This window comes from Taudactylus pleione, unplaced genomic scaffold (genome assembly GCF_031769625.1).
Source record: "Taudactylus pleione unplaced genomic scaffold, aTauple2 ptg000510l, whole genome shotgun sequence".
Taxonomy (NCBI): domain Eukaryota; kingdom Metazoa; phylum Chordata; class Amphibia; order Anura; family Myobatrachidae; genus Taudactylus; species Taudactylus pleione.
Genome location: NW_028284912.1, coordinates 3,185,791 through 3,207,334, shown reverse-complemented (window position 1 = coordinate 3,207,334; position 21,544 = coordinate 3,185,791). Strand labels below are relative to the sequence as shown.

The window sequence follows — 21,544 nt, the reverse complement described above, 5'->3', positions numbered from 1 at the left end:
GCACTGCAGGGCAGGGGGCACTGTTTGGGCCTGTCACTTTTCAAGTTTATTATCATTCTCATTTGTAGCTTCCTCTTTTTATATCCCCAGCATCTCCTGACCTTCCCTATCTCTTCCCTGGCCCTTCCCCATGAGGTCATGGCCCTTTGTCAGGTGCACTATCTTATATTCCTATTTAAAAAATGGGGGGGGGGGCACCAATGCTCTCTCTGGCACAGGGCACCAAAAAGTCTAGTTACGGCTCTGCATGTGGCAGCTCTGTCCATTCCTTCCTGCTTTCCCCTGGGCCTAAGTGCTGAAAAGTTGGACAACATTAAAACGTTGGGAATTCTAGAGCCTAGGAGACCATACACTGATGCCCCTTGAGAGGCGGACAATGTTCCATTACCTCACAAATATTAGACAACAGATTTTACAACTGGTTTATATCAGCAACTAGTCAATGATCCCTCTGCTGAATGGGTTCTTTATATCAAATTGGAAGTAGCTTAACTTTAACAAAGACGTTCATTTCAGGCGGTTAATGGTTTTCTCTGCCTGTTGGTGGCGCCGGTTGCTCAGGGGAGCTCTGAAATTAGGAAACGTACGAACTGCACAGGATGTGCACAACTGTATGCTTTGGTTTTAGTTTGCACCTCTGCTCCTAGACAGCCTGCCAGGTGCACTTCTAGGGGTCTATTTACTAAGCCTTGGATGGAAATAACGTTAACAGAGATAAAGTACCAGCCAACCAGCTCCTAACTTTCATTTTTCAAACACACCCTGTGACATGGCAGTTAGGAGCTGATTGGCTGGTACCTTATCACCGTTCACTTTATCTGTATTCATGACTTAATAAATAGACCCCTTAATCTCTGCACTTGGGAGACAAGTCTACAAATGATAACATCCCTAAGTTACTCTATCCTATTGCCTCCCCTCTACACAGTTTAAACAAAATTTACATGTATTCTTCCATACTCAAACAACCCTTTGATTACAGGCCAAAATTGCTGCCAAGATTGCAGTATGGCTGGATCTTGATGTAGCACTTAACCTCATGGATCAAGTTCATATTTCCATATAGTAAGTATATTCCCCATAAGTGTAACCTTGCGAGCAGGGCCCTCTTACCTCTTTGTCTGTCTGTTAACAACTAGGGGAAAATTTACTAAGAATCGAGTCTGGTCGAGTTTGCACTTTTTTTTATCTCGATTAGCTTTGCTGAAACTCTCAAATTTATCAAGAAGTGAGTTTAGCTGAGAGTGAGATGTCCGATGGTGAAGCAGAACGAGATATCTCCCCCGAGTAGCACGTTTTGAACGAGGTTACTCACCCCCAAAAAAGGGTCTCCCCTCTCCTGAACCCCAGGCTTGGTCTGAAGCCTGAGGCTCTTCCCCGCACCCCTGGGGTGGTGGGTACAGGGGTAATAAAGTGGAACTACAGGTGCCAGCATGCCTGTCCTTTGGCACTTGTGGAACTACAAGTGCCAGCAGGCGTCCGGCACCTGTATCTCCACTGTAAAATAAATAGTTAAACAACCACATCACTCACACACCGTAGAAACTAAAGCTTTATTGTAGATCCCCGGGTTGGCCTGAGCGACTTGGGGTAATAATGCTTTGACTCTGGACACCCGGTATTAGGGTCTCTGGGCTGTGGCATTACACCCGGTCATTTTGGGTCCGTTGCTGGTTTTAAATATAGGGGGACCCCTACACAATTTTTCCCCCCCTATATTTAAAACCAGGACTGGCCCTGAATCCTGGTGCTGGTACCTAAATTGCCGTGGAACCCTACTCGTTTTGTTCCCCATAATTTTAGGTACCAGGACAGGCTGATAAGTCCAGGGCTGGTTAGGCTTTTGGAGGGGGGACCCTCTGTATTTTTTTTTTTTTTTTTTAAAGTTACATTTTTTTTGCTATTTACAGGCAGAAACATACATGGATCACAGTGATCTGTGTATGTTTGTGCCAAACTCGCAGATCACAGGCAGGTGAATTTATTTCACGAATGTTTACAGGAGAGTTGTCCCTTCTCATGAGAGTTTACAAACTCTCTGCTTGGTGAATTCCCGAATTCTATCTTCACTAGTGAAAAGGTTTTCGAGTTTAGCCGATGGTGAATTGAAGAGAGTTTGCTAACTCTCCAGTATTTTCTCTTAGCAAAGGAGATCTCCCAAGTTTTACATTAGTAAACTTACGAGTGGAAAAAACTGCCCAAACTCTAAAGAGATTGCTAACCCGACCAGACTCAATTCTTAGTAAAGTTACTCCCTAGTCTTGTTTTATTACAGTGTTCCCAAATGTAAAGCACTACAGATTATGCTAGCTGCATATAAATAAATGTTATTATTATTATTATTATTATTATTATTATTATTATTATTATTATTAATAATAAGTGATCCTAGAAATGCAGAAATCTCTAGGATCCAACTACCTACCACTTCAAATCTCCCAACCGTCCTAATGATGTGGGACAATCTCTCGATTCATGCACGATCCTGTCGTCCCACCCACGGGCTGCGATATTACCGGGGAAGGAAGTGTGCAGTTGGGTTGGCACCCTGTCACTGCTGCTCTGCAGCTCAGCGGCTGTCGGAGCGTTGGGCTTGCACCCCCATTGTGATGAGGAACAGGTGGCGTCACCCCCCCCCATCAATATCACACAGCACGGGGCATGTCACGGGGCATGTCCATACCCTTTTTTGTGTGCAGCCTGTGCCAGTGCAAGAGTTGGGTGGTGTGCCACTTTAGAGCATGCCTTTCAGAAAGTTAAACTTTAAAGGATTAGAGATGGTAAACAAATCTATTTTGTGGAATGAGGCGTGTGCCCCTCCAAACAGCAAGGCCAACCCTAAAAATGCACCCTATGCACCCCCCTATATCTCATCTCTATCATCTTCATTTTCACAGTGATCCCCGGAGGTGGTTGAAGCAGTGGGCTTATACCGCAGAGAAGAACCTCATTCTCCTCCCCTCACCCTCTGAAAACTTCTGCCCGTCCACAAACCTTGCCATCCTACTCCTTGTGCAATTGGGGGAGTATGGCAGGACTAAAGCGTCTCCGTCCTTTTTGGCTTCACAAACCAGTCCCTGTGTGTGCACAAACAAACAACTCGCTGTGGGCATAACAGTTTTGTTGCACAGTATTTAAAAAAATTTGTCAGGTTTTGCCGACCAAATTAGTTTCATTATGAGAGACATTAAAAGCCTCAAGAGTCGCTCTGTGTAAATAAGTTAACCAGACTCCTCCCACTTTAAAACCACACCTTTCATTAAATGAATCATTTCTTTTTTTTGCTCCCAGCTTACTGCAATATGCTGCATCCTTTATGGCATATTAATCGTGAGAGACTGAGCTATTCTGCATTGTTATATTACAACATGATGTCTGGTTTTGCTAACAAAATGAGCTTCATTATGACAGTCATTAAATTCATCAGCCCAGTAATGGAGGGCACAGGATCTAAGAGAGGGAAAAACGAGTGTTTTTGGATGCAGAGCGATGCTTTATACTTTATATATAAAGGACTGAGGTTACACTTTTAGTTACAAGCTGCGGTAATACCTCTGGCTTGTGGACCTTGGCCTTGAAAAACCAAAGCAATTTACTGTTGACCACCGGAGGGAACTCCCTGCAAGCCGAACTAAATAAAGATGAAAGTGCTGGGTGTCCGCTGACATGTTAAAGACTTTGGCTACATCTCCTGGTATCTGGGAAAAACATCCAGAGCTCGTTTTAGTTTTCCCAACATTCTAAATTCTGCTAAATACATTTAAAGGGAAATGGCACAAATTATGTTCTTTTGCTGTAAATCATGCAAGAACCCCCTCCCAGGTGTTAGAAGGCTCTTCATAACAGGTAACTCTGGGCATACACTATACAATTATCTGTCAGATATCTGTCTAATCTGGCTGGTTGGAATGAAATTCTGGTAATGTATGGGAGCAAATGACAATCGAACATTTGTTCACAAACACTGGAAAACAGACAGAAAATGGCCGTTCAGCCAAAATGGTTAAATAAAACAAATGTAACTAATTTGAACAATCGTTTTTGTCTGTTTTGCAGTGTTGAAAATAGGGATGTGCAGGCTCGTTGCCCAGGAATGATGATGTTTGTCCATGCAAGATGACGTTTTGCCTCTTTCTGAGATCCGTTTTTTTAGAGGGAAAAATCCGAATTCGGCGTGGAAACTCGAACCTATCTGAGCCTGCACATCCCTAGTTTAAAACCATATAATCGATTGTCATTTGCTCCCATACATTACCAGATTTTCATTCCAACCAGCCAGATTGGACAGATATCTGACAGATAATTGTATAGTGGATGGCCAGCTTAAGTGCTATAGAAACAGTTCTAGAGAGTGTATATAGAAAACACTTGCAGCTGAGATGTCAGTCACAGACATGATCACTGATCGTCTCCTCCTATAGTCACTGTGAGGAGCATTCCTACAGAGGCTTATGAAGAGAGGGATGTCAGTCACAGACATGATCACTGATCGTTTCCTCCTATAGGGCTCTATTTACTACAATCCACATTGGTAATGCAGATTGTAGTGTGATATTATCGACTGAGGGGGTCATTCAGACCCACTCGCAAGCGACAGTATGCTCGCAAGTGGGTCGATGTTCCCCACTGCGCATGCACACGAAGGAGGGTGCTCCATCGTGCGCATGCGCAAGACCCGGACTGCGACCACCAAGCTGTCGCTCCGGGTCTCGCACCAAAGGGGGCGTGCTGTCGATGGTGACTGACATTGGTGCTGTCGATGGTGCGTGCCTGCCAGACGGAGGCGTTCCTATGGGAACGCCTACCGTCTGAAGCCGGCCCCACTGACATCACTAGTGATGTCAGTGGGAGTGATTTTGGCTCTGATAGAGCCAAAATCACTCCAGGGCTTGTGGCTGGGAAACCCTACCGCAGGGTTTCCATCGCAAGTCCGATGGTCGCGATGGTCAAGACCATCACGACCATCTTTTTGAACGCTCGTATATGCTGTGGGTGGTGACCCACAGCTATACGAGTGTCCAGGAGGACGCTCCATTTTAATGGAGGAGGGCCCTGATTCAGAGCGAGCGCTCTGGTCAGAGCATCCGGCTCTGAATCAGGGCCTGAATTCGCATTGTGAATTCAGGCAATATCACAGGGATTTACTACAAATCCCTTGCAGGAACAGAGCTTGCGAGAAAGCTCTGTCCCTGCAAATCCCCTACGCACAGTAGTAACTGTATTTTTGCAAAAATACTGTGACAAGTGCCCCGCGCATGCGCCGGCCGGCCACCGCTGCTACCCCCCAGCGCTAAACCCCGCCCCTTCACCAAGCCCCGCCCCCGTGATTACAAACCCGCCGCGATCCCCCCTCTCTCTTAATTACACTTACCTGAATGATCCGGGCTCCGGTGATGTCCTCCATATCCTCTGGTCAGCTGACATCCCATACTGCACTGGAACCCTGTCAGGTGACGACCGGGCGGCAGTGCAGCATGGGAGACCAGCTGACCAGAGAGAGGACATCACCGGAGCCCCGAACTCCGGTCCCTGGAGTCAGGTAAGTTTGATTTTTTTCTACTTTTTTTTTTACTGTGAATCAATGTGTGGTCTGTTTAGACCACACAGCTGATTACTGGGACCGGCTCTGGGCTCTGCTCTCCCCGTCTGAGTGGAGCAGGAGTCCGGTAACCGGGGGAGACCCTGGATAACACCACCTCCAGGGAAATGCGATCTGCTTACTAAACATAAGTGATACTTATTACTTAGGGGTTGGAGTAGAGTTTTACGAATTCTACTCCAATTGCCCTTTAGTAACTGTAGGTGATACTAAAATAATATGAAAAGGGTGTGAAAACACCCCTTTTCACTTTATTTTATGTAAAAATAATGTTAATAAATAGAGCCCATAGTCACTGTGAGGAGCTTTCATACAGAGGGTTATGAAGAGAGGGATGTCAGTCACAGACATGATCACTGATTGCCTCCTCCTATAGTCACTGTGAGGAGCATTCCTATAGAGGGTTATGAAGAGAGGGATGTCAGTCAGACAGACATGATCACTGATTGTTTCCTACTATAGTCACTGTGAGGAGCTTTCATACAGAGGGTTATGAGGGGGGATGTCAGTCACAGACATGAACATGGATTGCCACCTCCTATAGTCACAGACATAATCACTGATCATTTCCTGCTATAGTCACTGTGAGGAGAGGGATGTCAGTCACAGACATAATCACTGATCCCCTCTTCCTATAGTCACTGTGAGGAGCATTCCTACAGAGGATTATGAGGAGAGAGATGTCAGTCACACAGGCATGAGGAGAGTCCTCTGATTTGGAATTTAGTGCAACATTTTAGTTTTTTAAAAGGCAAAACCAAGTTGGATCAGCTGAAGCTTATGAGGATGAAAGATTAAACTCAATGGTCATGTAACATTCAATACCTTTACATGTATAATGTAGTATAGAAAATGTTGAAGCTTTAAAAAAAAGAAATTAAAAAAATATATTCTTTAGTGTTACTGTAACTATGAACATAATGTATGTATATCAAACACATTGCTATTAAACTGTTATTCTATAATTTTAAAATGCCTCATTGTAATTTTAAACTTACCCTGACACTGTGGTTTAGACTCGGTCTGGTGCCATGATCTGGCAATGCCAAATAATTAATATGAATTAATCTGTTTAATCCAGTCTGTTAAGCACAGCGTAGAAGATCACACTCACCTGAGGCTAACATAATAATAATACATTAATATAAACTGTTTGAAGACAGCTATAAGATGGAGCAGAATTTCTATAAACATTCTTCAAAGAAACAATGGACAACATTTTTAAATAGACATCTCCTGGCTATCACAACAGACTCAATGATTTACAAGATCCATATATAATAATAACAATTCCTCCTTAATGGGCAGATCCAGTGTTTTATTTAAATACCGTGTATATACAGTACTTATAAGGATATGAAGTTTATTACAAAGAGCAGTTTCTGATATTCCTGCGCACCTTCATTTGTGCATATTTGTAGATTTTAAATCCATCCTTTCTACTTTAAGAATTAAAATGTATATTTTTGCTTCAGGAAAAGATAGTGGATCAAAATCTATGAATTTCACTATCAGCAAGTGAACTTTAGGCAGCTTAGGCTGGGTAGACATTAGATGATATATCATCCGATATACTGATTTGAGGAGGATTGGAACAATTAAGATATTTCGACATAAAACAAATAGGATCCGTGATAAGCTCACGGACCTATGTGTTTTCACCATTGTGATGGTGAAAAAATGCACTTTTCATGGATTGTTTTTTGGGTCACATCAGGTCATCGAAAAACCCACGATAAGCGCCGGCATCTGGGGGTCACTTTGGGGAAAATTAGATAGCTCTGCGATGATCTATTAGCAGAGCTACTTTAGCTATGCTAATTGGATACTGCTTAATGTGTTTAAAATATGAAACTAGTTGTGAGATTGTTAGGACAAATTAACCAGAGGCTGGTGTGTTCTTATTTGCTTTCACCAACTGATTAAACAATTTTTATTTTTGTAAAAACACAAGTGATGAGTGCCCAGGTGTGCATCAATTGAAAAGCAGCCAGTCTAGTGAGATACTAAATGAAGGTTTTCTCACCCCTTCACCAACAGAGATGCCTCTTCTGAGTGAACCTGGTGTCCTGGTCTAGATATATTGATGATGTCTTTTTTTATCTGGAGAGGAGGGTCTGAACTTTTAGAGGAGTTTCATACGTATCATAATATGAATCTATTGAATATTACCTTTTCTTTTACCAGTAGTAATCAGATGGTTAATTTTTTAGATGTGTCTGTTTTTATTGAAAATGACAGAATACATACTCTGAATTTTACCAAGCCCAAAGATTCACATGCATATATTAGGACTGACAGCTATCATCACCTTAATTGGTTACAGTCTTTTCCAGGGGATAGCTAAGAAGGCTAAGGCATAATTGCACTAAAGCAAGAACCTATGAAACTCAAGCCAGAAAGATGCACACCAAATTTGTAACATCAGGTTATTCACCAGATGCAATAGATAGGGTGGTAGAGGAAGTTAAAGAAATTCCAAGGGAAAACTTGTTGGAAAAGAAAACAGGAGAAGTGGCCAAAACAACCAATTTCATTACTACTTATAACAGTTAGTATAAACACTTGGAAAGATGTAAACATTGGGGGATCTTACAAAAAGATCCAATTATTGGGCATCTATTTCCAAAGAAGCCAAAATGTATATGCAGAAGAGCCCCCAACATAAGTTCTAACTTAGACACTAGTGCTTTACCCATGACTAAGGGCCTGATTCAGACCCGTTCGCTACCAAGCTCTCTCTCGCAGCGAGCAATGTTTTTCAATGTGCGCATGCGTATGCTTCGTATTGCGTGTGCGCAAACTAGAACAAGAGATGGGGAAACTCTCGCTTGCAAAGCAGAGGCAGCCCAGCTGAATGAGTGACAGGTCAAGCCATTTGTGGGTGGTAACAGGGGCTGGCCACTGGAAACGGGGGAGTGGAGGTGCGAACGCAGGCATGCCTGAGATTTGTAACGCCATTTCAAAGGCGTGCATAATTAACAGGCAGCGTCATAGGACACGTCACTTGCTAGAAATATACACTAAAGTGTTCACAGTGCTTGCGGCAGGGTATAGTCAACCTCAAACGCTGCGATCGCATCCGATGGTGCTCGATGTACCAATGGTTTCATCCACTTCCTGGAGATGACTTATGCAAGTGGGCATCTTAAGACAGGCTGGTGGGCATCTACAAACAAAAAGTGATCGCTCACCAAAAGTGGGAGTGCTTATGACTTGCCCTGCGAGCAGCTGCCCTGACGTCACTTAGCCGAATTTCCATACGCTTGGAGCAAGCGATCGCATCTAGCAAATGGGTCTGAATCAGGTCCTAAGTCCACTTCTACTATTAAGTTTAAAGGTTTCTACCGTTGTGGGTATGAATAGGATGTAGGTGAGATCAATAGCAATGGTAGCAGCAAAATTGTAAGTTGTAATTAATGGCAAAACTTTTTTGATTAATAATTTTATTGCTTGCAAGTTGCAACACAAAGAGTGTAATATATGCAAGAGAATGTACCTGTGGGTTGTTTTATAATGGGCGCACCTCTAGATCCCTAAAAGTGCGCATGGAATAACATTTAAGAACTATCAAGAGCACTCTGGAGACCCATGCACTGTCCAATCATTTTAAACATCATCATGGTGGCAATGTATCTGGATTAAAATGTTTTATGGGGTTACAACACATTGAAGGGTACTGGCGCCAAAGAGATCTGGCTAGCCAGCTGGCCAAGGCAGAAATGAAAAGTATTTTTGACTTTGGCACTTTCAAACCGGGAGGACTAAGGACCTCATTCAGAGTTGGTCGTTGTGGCCGCATGGTCGTACGCCACCGATGTTTGCTAAACTGCGCATGTGTAAAGTTCGCAATGTGCGTGCGCAAACTAGCTGCTACGATCAGAAATTTCTCTCTCCTTGAACATAGCCAGGTCGGTAGTTTGAGTGACAGAATGAGGCGTTTGTGGGTGGTAACAGGGGAAGGTGCTTGAAAACGGGGGAGTGGAGATCCGAACGCAGGCGTGCCTAATTATGCGAACGGCGTTTTATGGGAGTGCATAATTAACAAAGTAGTGTCATGGCACACGTGACATGGGTGGTTTGTACACTGACCTGATCGTAGTGCTTAAGAGAGGGTATGGTCAACCTTAAGCTCTACGACCAGTTCCGATGGTTACCGATAGTCTCGATTAATCCTTATATGGCCGGAGATGACGTGTAATGCACGATAATATTATAATCCCTATTGCGCACAATAACAGGCGCAGCAAATTATCCCAATAGTATCACCAATACTAAATACAAATAGAAAAATAAACAGATGGAAATTGCGCTCCTTCCGAGACAAGAACAAATTATATGTTATACCATACAGGAATGAATAATGTCCACCAAAGTCCCAATAGTTAATTTTCTTCAATAAAAAAATTTGAGATTCTCCTTCTCCACGTTCCCTTTGGGATACCTCTGTCTTAGTAGACCTCAAAAAAGAACACAGGAAATATAGCGTAATACTGTTTAATCACCACAAACAAGCAAATATTTGTGCACTTCTAGGGGTGAGTGATCCTGCGTACCAGAGCAAGGCAAAACATATGCATATCACAAGTAGACAAAAAATGGCTGCTGCTCAATCAATCTAGCAGCACTAATCAGGTGCATGAAAGGGAGGGGTCATACTAAGTAGAAAAAGGAGGGGGGTTTAACCCCCTATTGTTCCTCAGCACACTGAATAGTACCTGCAACAATGTATGAAAACTATATGGTCATAGAAATCAGAGATATTAGTTGCATGCATTTGCAAATACATGGGAAGCTGCTAGGCCACGTCACGGCTTCTCTGTCACTAGCAGTCCCTAACACTAAGGGGTTCACATCCGGGGCGCAGTGCACCCCGAAAAACGTCCAGCCCAGGACCCCCCCAGGGCATCACACGAAAAATGGAAAAAGAGTGACAGTGCAGTGTAAAGTATAGGTGTGTAAGACTAATTAATGAGTGTTGGAAAAAGGGGTTAAAATATATGTGAATTATTACATGAAAAAAATACAAACATAATATGTGATGTAAGAAGCAACTATGGGCCTGATTCAGACCCACTCGCGAGCGGCTGTCCACTCGCAAGTGGGTCGATGTTATGGACTGAGCATGCACACGACGGAGGGAGCTCCGTCGTGCGCATGCGCCAGATGCGATGAGCGAAGGAAAGTCCTTCGCTCGTTGTGTCTGATCAAAGGGGGCGTGCTGTCGATGTTGATTGACAGCACGCCCCCTTTGGTAGGCGTGCCGGGGGCGTGCCTCCCTGATGGGGGCGTTCCCACGGGAACGCCTCCCGTCAGAAGCCGGCCCACTGACATCACTAGTGATGTCAGTGGGAGTGATTTTGGCTCTGATAGAGCCAAAATCACTTCGGAGCTTGCGGTTGAAAACCTCAACCGCAGGCTCCGGCTCGCAATTTCGATGGTCGCGATGGTCACGACCATCGCGGCCATCAAAATGCACGCTCGTATAGCCTGTGGGTGGTGACCCACAGCTATACGAGCGTCCAGGAGGACACTCCATTTTCATGGAGGCCGGCCCTCATTCAGAGCGTGCGCTCTGCTCAGAGCGTACGGCTCTGAATGAGGGCCTATGTGTATTAAGTGGTGATGCCATGAGGGGGCCCAGCCAGACCAGCCCCGGGGGCCTTATCAGATTTTTATATTAATACTTAAATCTTTTTATGTATTATAAGGAATCAGTAATTTATATTCATTTATTTATGTGACACCAATGAGGATATAGGAGAGGGAGCAGTCCCTGTTGTCTGGGGTTTGCGTTCCAGGTGGAACGCAGAAGAAACCGGAAGAGAGTCTAATTCTATCTGGCTCCGTGGAACGCAGAAGGGAACCCGAAAGTGATTTATGTCCCATTAATGTCGGAGAGGTTGTGAGTTCCGTCCGGCCGCTGTGTGTCACGTATAGTGAAAGGTGCACAGTGATGACGGAACGGAGGTGTGGGCTCTATCCGGCTCCTGCGTTCCAGATGGGATGCACAAATTTAACCGGAAGTGAAAACAGCTCCGGGGCATATGTAATAAAGGTGGATGGGAGTCTTTTTAAAGGGGAAACCGGAAGTGACACTGATAACTCCGGGCCGGAAGTAGGATGTTTTAAAGTTTTTATTATATGTTTATACATATTTTTTATACATCGTTTATAAGAAATTTTATGGTAATACATAAAGTGTATGTTTGTTAGGAATAAGTGATGTTTTTATGAGAATTTGTTTTATTGTGTGCACTACCCTCCCCCCTCATTTCCTGTTTGTTAAGGATATAAAAAGGGGGTAGGGAGAGAGGGGTAATATCACCTTGAGGAAGACTGTTGATGGTCGAAACGTGTCGGTGAAGGGGGGGAATCACTGCAGGACCAGAGGAGAGGAATCATAACAACATATCCGAGTAGAGGTATCCAGGCCTGGAGGGAATACTAGAGAACGTACCTACTTGTGATATGCATATGTTTTGCCTTGCTCTGGTACGCAGGATCACTCACCCCTAGAAGTGCACAAATATTTGCTTGTTTGTGGTGATTAAACAGTATTACGCTATGTGGAATATTTCCTGTGTTCTTTTTTGAGGTCTACTAAGACAGAGGTATCCCAAAGGCAACGTGGAGAAGGAGAATCTCAATTTTTTTTATTGAAGAAAATTAACTATTGGGACTTTGGTGGACATTATTCATTCCTGTATGGTATAACATATAATTTGTTCTTGTCCTGGAAGGAGCGCAATTTCCATCTGTTTATTTTTCTATGACGTGTAATGCGTACGAGAAGGGGGCGTATTTTTTGTCTTACGGCCGCATCCTCCCCTTGGTCGGCCAGCTACCGATCCGATCTTAAGGACGCAACTTGAGAGTGCATCATTTGCATATCCGGCCCCTTTTCCCGTACGACCATGCGGCCGCAACGACCGACTCTGAATGGGGTCCTAAATCTCCAATTTCGAGAGAAAATGGTTTTTATAACTAACTTATTTGCCCAATGTTTATACCGCTCTATTTGCACTTTGGCACCTATGCACTTTCTTTTGCGCTGCACAAAGTTGGATACTCTTATTATATATTTAAATTTGTTCATGTTTTAAGTTTTCTACTTTATATCTATTGAGGTAAACGTGAAGTCCTTATGCAGCAGGTCCTGGCCTTTCCTAGAAGTACCACTGATCCATTGTATATTAAATGCTGACATCTCCACGATATACAACATATACGTAAGATGTGGAGTCCTGCGTCTTCATGATGTTGCCAAGCGGGGAACTATTGAACATCACAAATACCCAGTTGGTAATTGCAGAGAAAGAAACTTTGTTTATACCTCTCCACTCTCCGGATACAGACCAGGGCCGGGATGCACTAAACGGAAAATGCGGTAAAACCCCTGTTTACTGCATTTTCCGTATGCATCAAACAGCTGGCCGCCGGGCTGCGATGCGGAGGGTAACGCCAGCTTTTACTGGTGTTACCCCATAGAAGCCTATGGGCTTCTACCGCATTGTGCTGCTATGAGGGATCCGATCGGATCCCTCCCAACATGCCCCGCGGCCGCCTCGTATCTCTGCGCATGCGCAGATGGACTCCCGGGTCATAAACCCGGAAGTCCACATGGCGGCAGGGATCACAAAGGGCAGGTCTTATCGGAAGAGCTGTCCTTTGCTGTACAGGTCGCATTTTAGTGCATATGCGATCTGTACAATTGCGGTGACTGGCGGTAATTATTAGTGCATCCCGCCCCAGATGTGACTTTATATCACAGTGACATCCACCTGTACATGCTGCTGGAATGATAAATAGATAACAACGGGATGGCACACGCGCTACCGCCTATTGAGAGCGGGGAAGGATGTAAATTAATGTACGCAACTTACAGTGATGCAATACTTCTGATTATGAAAACGAGAGATGTTAGTAAACTACATTAGTTACCATAGCAACACCGAAAGTAGAATCATGGGGGCTGATGCTGATTGGCTGGACACAGCAAAGATCAATGGACTTGTAGTTGATGAATGGGGATGTAGTAAGGAAGCCAGCCGTCGAAATGCCGACCGCTGGCTTCCCGACAGTGAAAGCCCAGCATGGGACTAATGATAGGCGTCTAAATACAGACACCTATCATTAGCCCCATGCAGAAATCCTGACGCCCGGCCTACCGAACGTAGGTAAACCGGGCACCTGGAGCTGTTAGCCGCGGGGTGGAGGGGAGGGTTAGGTTTAGGAACTCCCGGGGGGACTTCGGGTTAGGCACCTCACTGGCACCTCACTGGGAGGGTTAGGCTTAGGCTAGGGGAAGGGGGGGTTAGCGTCAGGCACCACCAGTGGGAGGCTATGTTGCACCCCCCTGGGAGGGTTAGGTTTAGGGTGCGGGGAAGGGGGGTTTAGGTTTAGGCACCCCTTGGGGAGGTTAGGCTTAGGCACTAGGGAGGCAGTTAGGGTTGGGTACCACTATGGGAGGGTTAGGGGAGGGGGAGAGGGAAAGGGTTAATACTTACCCTGTTGCGATCTCGATCTGCCGGCCTTCCCGCGTCTGTATTTTATCCGCCGTGCTAAGGTCCGATTCCGATGAACAGGGATGGATTAAGGGGGGGGGGCGATAGGGGCGGTCATCCCTGGGCCCCACACATGGAGGGGCCCCCACTAGTGGCCGCTGTTTGCACCTGCCGCTAGTGTCAACCGCGCTAGTGTAGGCTAGTGTAGTGTAGACCGCACAGGGAGCGCGGCCACACTACACAGTGACATACACAAAGCCGCCAGCGGCAGCTGTATGTATGTTACAGCAGCAGATTAGAGTCACACAGACTCTCATTGGCTGCTGCTTCAACTGAGGGAGCCGGCTGGAGCTCACTCATGAGCTCCGCCTTCCGGCTCCCCCGCAGGAGAAGAACCGGCTCTCGGAGCGGACAGCGGCGATCGCGTCAGGAGCGGGCATTAGGTAAGTTGTTGTTTTTTTGTGCGTGTGTGATAAGGGGCACCGTCACTGTATAGAGGGGCTGCTACAGGGGTCACTGTATAGGGGGCTGCTACAGGGGTCACTGTATAGGGGGGTGCAACTAGGGACAATGCATAGGGGGGGACTACTACTGGGGACACTGTATTGGGGGATACTACTACTAGGGGAAATGCATAGGGGGGACTACTACTGGGGGCAATGCATAGGTGGAAATACTACTGGAGGCACTATATAAAGGACACTGCATGGGGGGACTATTACTGGGGGCACTGTATAGGGAGGGACTACTACTGGGGGCACTGTATACGGAGGGACTACTACTGTGGGCACTGCGTAGGGAGGGGCTACTGCTGGGGGCACTGTATAGGGGGGTGCAACTAGGGACAATGCATAGGGGGGGACTACTACTGGGGACACTGTATTGGGGGATACTACTACTAGGGGAAATGCATAGGGGGGACTACTACTGGGGGCAATGCATAGGTGGAAATACTACTGGAGGCACTATATAAAGGACACTGCATGGGGGGACTATTACTGGGGGCACTGTATAGGGAGGGACTACTACTGGGGGCACTGTATACGGAGGGACTACTACTGTGGGCACTGCGTAGGGAGGGGACTACTACTGAGGGCAATGCATAGGAGGGGAATACTACTGAGGGCAATGCATAGGGGGGACTACTACTGGCGGCAATGCATAGGGGGGACTACTACTGGGGGCAATGCATAGGAGGGGCCACTACTGGGGGCACCGCATATCGGGGACCACTACTGGGGGCACCGCATAGAGGGGACCACTACTTGGGGCACTGTATAGGGGGGACCACTACTGGGGGCAAAATATAAGGGGCACTGCATAGGGGGGACCACTACTGGGGGCACTGCATAAGGGGCACTACTACAGGGGGCACTGCATAGGGGGGGCTACTACAGGGGGCACTGCATAAGGAGCACTGCATTGGGGGGACCATTACTGGGGGGACTGCATAAGGGGCACTACTACTGGGGACATTGCTTAAGGGACACTTCTATGGTGGGCATTACTAATGGAGGCATTAAGGTGAATAGAAAAAAAAATTCCTAGGGTGATAAGAAAAGGTGGTATATAGGGGCCCCCACAAGCTTGTTGTCCAGGGGCCCCCACAGACCTTAATCTGGCCCTGCCGATGAATGTATAGTGATCAGCTGTGCCCGGCCTTATGGGATTTGATGAAGGGGGTTTTTAAGTTGAGCTAGGACCAGGAGTGGCATTCACTTTGCGGACTGACCATTAAAAATACCCCCGTGGAGGGTCGGAACACGTAGGTGTTTCTGATGGAGGATCCAGATGACAATCGGACTAGCCAGAAAGGGGGAACTGAGCTGTGAGCGGTACAGGACCCGGGACTAGCACTGCCACATTGAATTTGATCCAAAACGCTTTAAGAACTGTCCGTTATCAGTTATTTCTCCTATCTGGTAATTGTTGTCCTTTAAACACTGGGGGATTCCATCATCAATGTTTAAAGCCTGTTTATTGCTTATTATTATGATATATTATATTGTACTTCAGCGTTTTCTCTCTCCTCTGGTTTTTCTAACATTGTGAACCTATGAGGGGGACGCTGCTGGAAGTTCTTACCTGAATGTAGGGTGGATGTCAGTTGCAGAGAAACATTCTCTTGCTATTCTTCATGATCAGTGCTGGTTGAGTAATTACTTACTGTGTTTAGAATTTTTATTTTTGTATCCAGTTTCTAGATTCCGAATGATCACGTGTGCACTATGGCGGGCACACGCACTTCCAGTAACATTCCGAGCACACGCACTTCCAGTAACATTCCGAGCACACGCACTTCCAGTAACATTCCGAGCACACGCACTTCCAGTAACATTCCGAGCACACGCACTTCCAGTAACATTCCGATCACACGCACTTCCAGTAACATTCCGAGCACACGCACTTCCAGTAACATTCCGAGCACACGCACTTCCAGTAACATTCCGAGCACACGCACTTCCAGTAACATTCCGAGCACACGCACTTCCAGTAACATTCCGAGCACACGCACTTCCAGTAACATTCCGAGCACACGCACTTCCAGTAACATTCCGAGCAATGTAGTAAAAACTTCACTTACACACAACGGGAGATTGAAAGGTTTAGTTTACTAAAATCGGATGGTACCAAGAAGGAGGTGTGTCAAACTTTCTAAAAAGAATCAGTAGAGAAGTTGCCCATAACTATCAAATTCTTGCTATTATTTTATAGAATGTACCAGATAAATGATAGCTAGAATCTGATTGGTTGTGCATCAAAGATTTACCAAGTGCCCTTTCATTGAGAGTTTGCTGCTTCTAAGTGAGGATAGGACCTCAACGAGTGCTGGGCAGGCCGTCGGCCCACACTGGGGGGGGGCAGATATTTTGCAGTGTGCTTTCTAAGTAAACGCCAACGTGTTCTAAAACAGAAAATATTTCTGGATCAAAAATAGCATATACAGGAGGTCACTTTCCATATACTATTTTCCATATACAGCTGTTTTCTGTTCATCAGAAATGGATGGTTCTTAAGAAATGAATAACGCTCAGACATGTGATATTTATGTCAGGTTTAGTTTAGAACACATTATGTAGCATTGCTGAGAGCTGAGTTATGATTCATACGCTGTATTTGTTATGAGTCAAACGTCAGAACATATGAAATTCCCATATCTACTCGTATATCTCTGACAGCCTTACGAGTGCAAATAGTCACAAGCACAACAAACAGGAAATGTGGTTTTGTTACATCAATACCCTCAGACACAACAATTAGTTTGCAGATTTTTTTTTTGTTTTTTTGTTTTTCAAAATAAAATAGATTTACATCTGCCGTCTCTTACAGTGAGAAAAATCTTTAGCCTTTAAAGCGGCTTAGGCTGTAATGGGAACTTCCCAAGATTATTACGAAACCAGAAGCGTAAAGACGTATTTGAGTGCGTTTTGGTTATCCAGAATGGAAAATGACATTAAATACACAATATTATAACACCACTGACTTTATGTTTTCATTCCCCAGCATTTGTTCAGTGTTTGTAAAGTTTTAAAATACCGACCTTTATGCTGTCCGCTCCAGCCCCGAAACTCAGCTTCTTGCAAAGTCAACACCTTTACGCTTGCCAGATGATCGGAAAAGGACCCCTTTCATTTTGCAGAACAGTTACTTGTTAAACTAGCAGAAATTGTTTGGCAGAGATGTATTCTTTAAAAAAAAAAAGAAATGTTCAGCCATTTTCCTGGAGTTCTGGATTTTCACACTTGTACCCGTTCTTCACTTTATCAAAAGACGAGAAGGTCTGTGCAGAGAGGGGGAATGTAAAAGTATGTACGAGTTTAGGATTTCACTTGCAAGTGGAAAGTCGCATACTTGTCTTAGACAACGGGGAAATAAAAAGAGGGGATTTACTGTATAATAGGTAGAGAATGTTTAGGGTGATGCAAATCTGAATTTTCTTTTTTTAGTTATTATTTATTGATTATATGAAGATAAAATAAAATAATCCTAAATGAATAGGCTTGATGTAAATCAGAGCGGCACCCATTCTGACATTATTGTTGTAAATTAATCTACGTCGCTGTCCTTTGCAGCTAAAGCCTAGCTGTAACCAATTGCACAGCATCAATAATTCTAAAGGTGCGTACACACATAACGATTTATAATGATTTTTTGAACGAATTAACTATAACGACGTTGTTATCGTTAAATCGTTTGTAAAATCATTCATCTTTTTAAGGTGAACGATGAACGATAATCGTTCATGCGCGTTCACATTTGTAGTTTGTAGTCCATCGTCCATTCTGACTGTCCAACAAACGATTTTCGTTCAGAAAATCGTTCGTGTTGTGCAGAATGAACGATAAACGATGAACGATTTCCATTCACTGTATGCTTGATTAAAAAATCGTTCATCGTTTTTGAAAATCGTTCATTATTTTAGTAACCAACAATTTTTAGTGAACGATTTTCGTTCACTTTTTCGAGGGAAAATCTGATTGAAAATTGTTCACTAAAATCGTTGGTTACTAACATCGTCGTGTGTGTATGCAACTTAACAGTAACATTATTTTGAAAAAAATATATAATTTGGGCCTCATTTACCACATCGGTTAGGATTAAATCTGGGTAAAGGGTGCAGATAAAATTTGGTTGAAAATGTTTCTATTTTTTATTGTTTACAAAAATAAAATAGTACAACAATACATGCATAGGCAAAAAAAAAAATCAGGAATATACAAAAACTAAAGATACAGAATTGTATATTAACATTTAGGCAAATATATAGCAATAAACTGATCTAAAAGAATAAAAGAATATAGAGAAATGAAAACCGATAAATATCAAAACACATTGAAATAGACTGTAAATAACATTGCAAAGCATAAGAAGAGAGCAAATGGGAATCGTGAGAGCAGTGGAAAGAGTGTCGAAGCTGAATAATTGAGTAAGACAAGTTCAGTTTAAAATTCAATCACAGCGACGCCATCTTGCGACTGGCCGCAAGACTCCATTTTAGAAATGCGATCGCAAGTTGCCATTTTGCGAATGGCTGCCTAAGCGCCATTTTAGATAAACTCACATTTTAGTACATGTGGCGATAATACCATTAGCATCATGCAAAGGCATCTGTGACCATTATCATATGAAGCAAGTGGCCAGGTGACAACTGGCTTGGGTAGATAAGTTTCCTGCATAGTGTTTGTTCACTATGGGTGGTCTGGCTAGAATAAATAAGCTAGCTTCCTGCAATGACACAGGAAAGGTGGGAGGGCCTGCTGACAGGAGATGTAGAACTATCTGGCCCAGCATGCTAAAATGTTAGAGACAAGGCACTTATCCTCACACACACATTGAATATGTCTTTATATCAAATCCCGAATACTCACACATTTCATATTCACACATAAGGTTCCATAAGCATCAAAATGTATGATTCAAGTTGGTTAAGTTAGTTTAAATGCTAAGAAATAAAGGTTTTTGATAACTAAGGTATTATACATGATAAGCAAGGTGTGTTTGGTCTCGTTCTGATGCATACGCTTTTTACAGCATCCCGGTGTTATCGGTGGAGAGATCGCATCATGCAAACTCAAGTTACGGATCGCAGAACTTACAAGCAACAAAATGTTTAGCTGATGGAATGTTACAGGAGGCGTTACTAGAAAGACCCCTGTTGTCGGAGGCAGGGAAAGTCTATTTGAAACAACCTGTTAAATGTGTCGTAACATATGCTTCTCCTCTGGGAACCAATGAGATCAGCAGGAAGTTTTCCCTTTGTCCTGTTTCAGTCTGGGGGGGAATAAATACATGTGCCCATATACTGGTTTAGGAGTCCATGCTGAAGGTTGTATGTACTAGGGGTCTCTAGTCTGAGGTCTATCTCTGGGTCCGGAGGCGCAAGCGTATGTATACTGTACTTGGGTCTGTATTATTTCCTTTTTACGCCTAAATTATGTATGTATAGATTGCATGTAACTGACTGTACTTTTACCTGAATAATACTTGTGCGTTGGAACCACAGATTCCACTCCTGTCTTTATTTGCGGTCATACTGCGTACGCAATTAGCGTTGTGTTTAGAGGTTATAGGAAGGTTTTCAGAAGGTATAGGCAGGGGTATATAGAGGTTCATTTCTAATATTGTTAGTTGGGGGCTCGTAGGTTTATCACACTATCTGATACACGATAACACTCGGTCAGTCCTCTCTCAGCAAAATGGTGGAGGCGCCTTTTGAGAGACGCATTAGTCTTTCATTACCACAGTGTTGCTGAGAGCGTACTGCCGGTTATTGTGTAGAGGAAGCGCTGATGAGAATCCAGGGACAAGAGAGGAAAAAAAAATAAATAAAAGTTTTTGTTTTCCCTCTGTTGATAGAACCTTGTGTTTAGAGGGGTGCTGCAGTATTGCGTACGCAGCTAAAACGCATTTTTGCGTACGCAGTTAAAAAAAATAATAATTATACGCTTGTGTGGTAGTCGCATAATTGTGTATGCGGCCGATCGCACAATAGCGTATACGCACTTCCGGTTCTGCTGCCACGTGTTTGAACAAAGCCATTGAGGTTTACATTTTTTTTTTTTCTATCTAATAAATATCTGGGTAAACGTTTTTTTTCTGCGCAGAGAAAAAGTGTGTAACAGTGAGTGTATTGTTGGTAGGGGTAATTTATTCCCTAAAGTTAAGGGTACCGTATGATCCTTATGGGCTAGGTGCAAGGGTTAGCCTAGTCGCTTGGTAAGCAGCTTTACCGTTCTAAACACAGTAGCAGGTGTACATGTTGTCTTTGTTGTATAGAGGTGCGTGAGAGTGGCAGACATATAAACTCTCATAGGTTTGGAAGTTACCTTACTAAAGCTTATCCGGGTCTGGAAGTTGCCTGTTTCAAAACTTATCTAGGTGTGGAAGTTGCCTTACGAAATCTTATCCAGGTGTGTGGGCGCCGCCGACTTAAATCGTTCACAGGTAAGTGAAAGTATCTTGATTGTCTTTCACCAGTTTAAATTTTTATTGAAAAGCGTAGGAGTTGTCTCAGAATGGGAGCCACGCAAACAGTAGAAATGTTAGACAATGATGTACTGCTAATGGAGACTCCGATTGGATCAGCCCGTCGTATTATGCATACTAAGGCCCTCATTCAGAGCCGTACGCTCTGAGCAGAGCGCACGCTCTGAATGAGGGCTGGGCTCCATTTTCATGGAGCGTCCTCCTGGACGCTCGTATAGCTGTGGGTCACCACCCACAGGCTATACGAGCGTGCTTTTTGATGGCCGCGATGGTCGAGACCATCGTGACCATCGAAATTGCGAGCCGGAGCCTGCGGTTGAGGTTTTCAACCGCAAGCTCCGGAGTGATTTTGGCTCTATCAGAGCCAAAATCACTCCCACTGACATCACTAGTGATGTCAGTGGGCCGGCTTCTGACGGGAGGCGTTCCCGTGGGAACGCCCCCGTCAGGG

General features: G+C 44.3%; 1 protein-coding gene across 1 annotated transcript in view; it reads right to left on the bottom strand.

Moving 5' to 3' along the window:
- The window catches only part of COLEC10 (collectin subfamily member 10), a 527,644-nt gene extending 509,881 nt beyond the window's left edge, over positions 1–17,763 (bottom strand). The window contains exon 1 of the mRNA XM_088450188.1: positions 17,648–17,763. The gene's annotated coding sequence lies outside the window, so the exon portion shown is untranslated. The remainder of the gene's footprint in view (positions 1–17,647) is intronic.
- Positions 17,764–21,544: the final 3,781 nt, after the last annotated feature.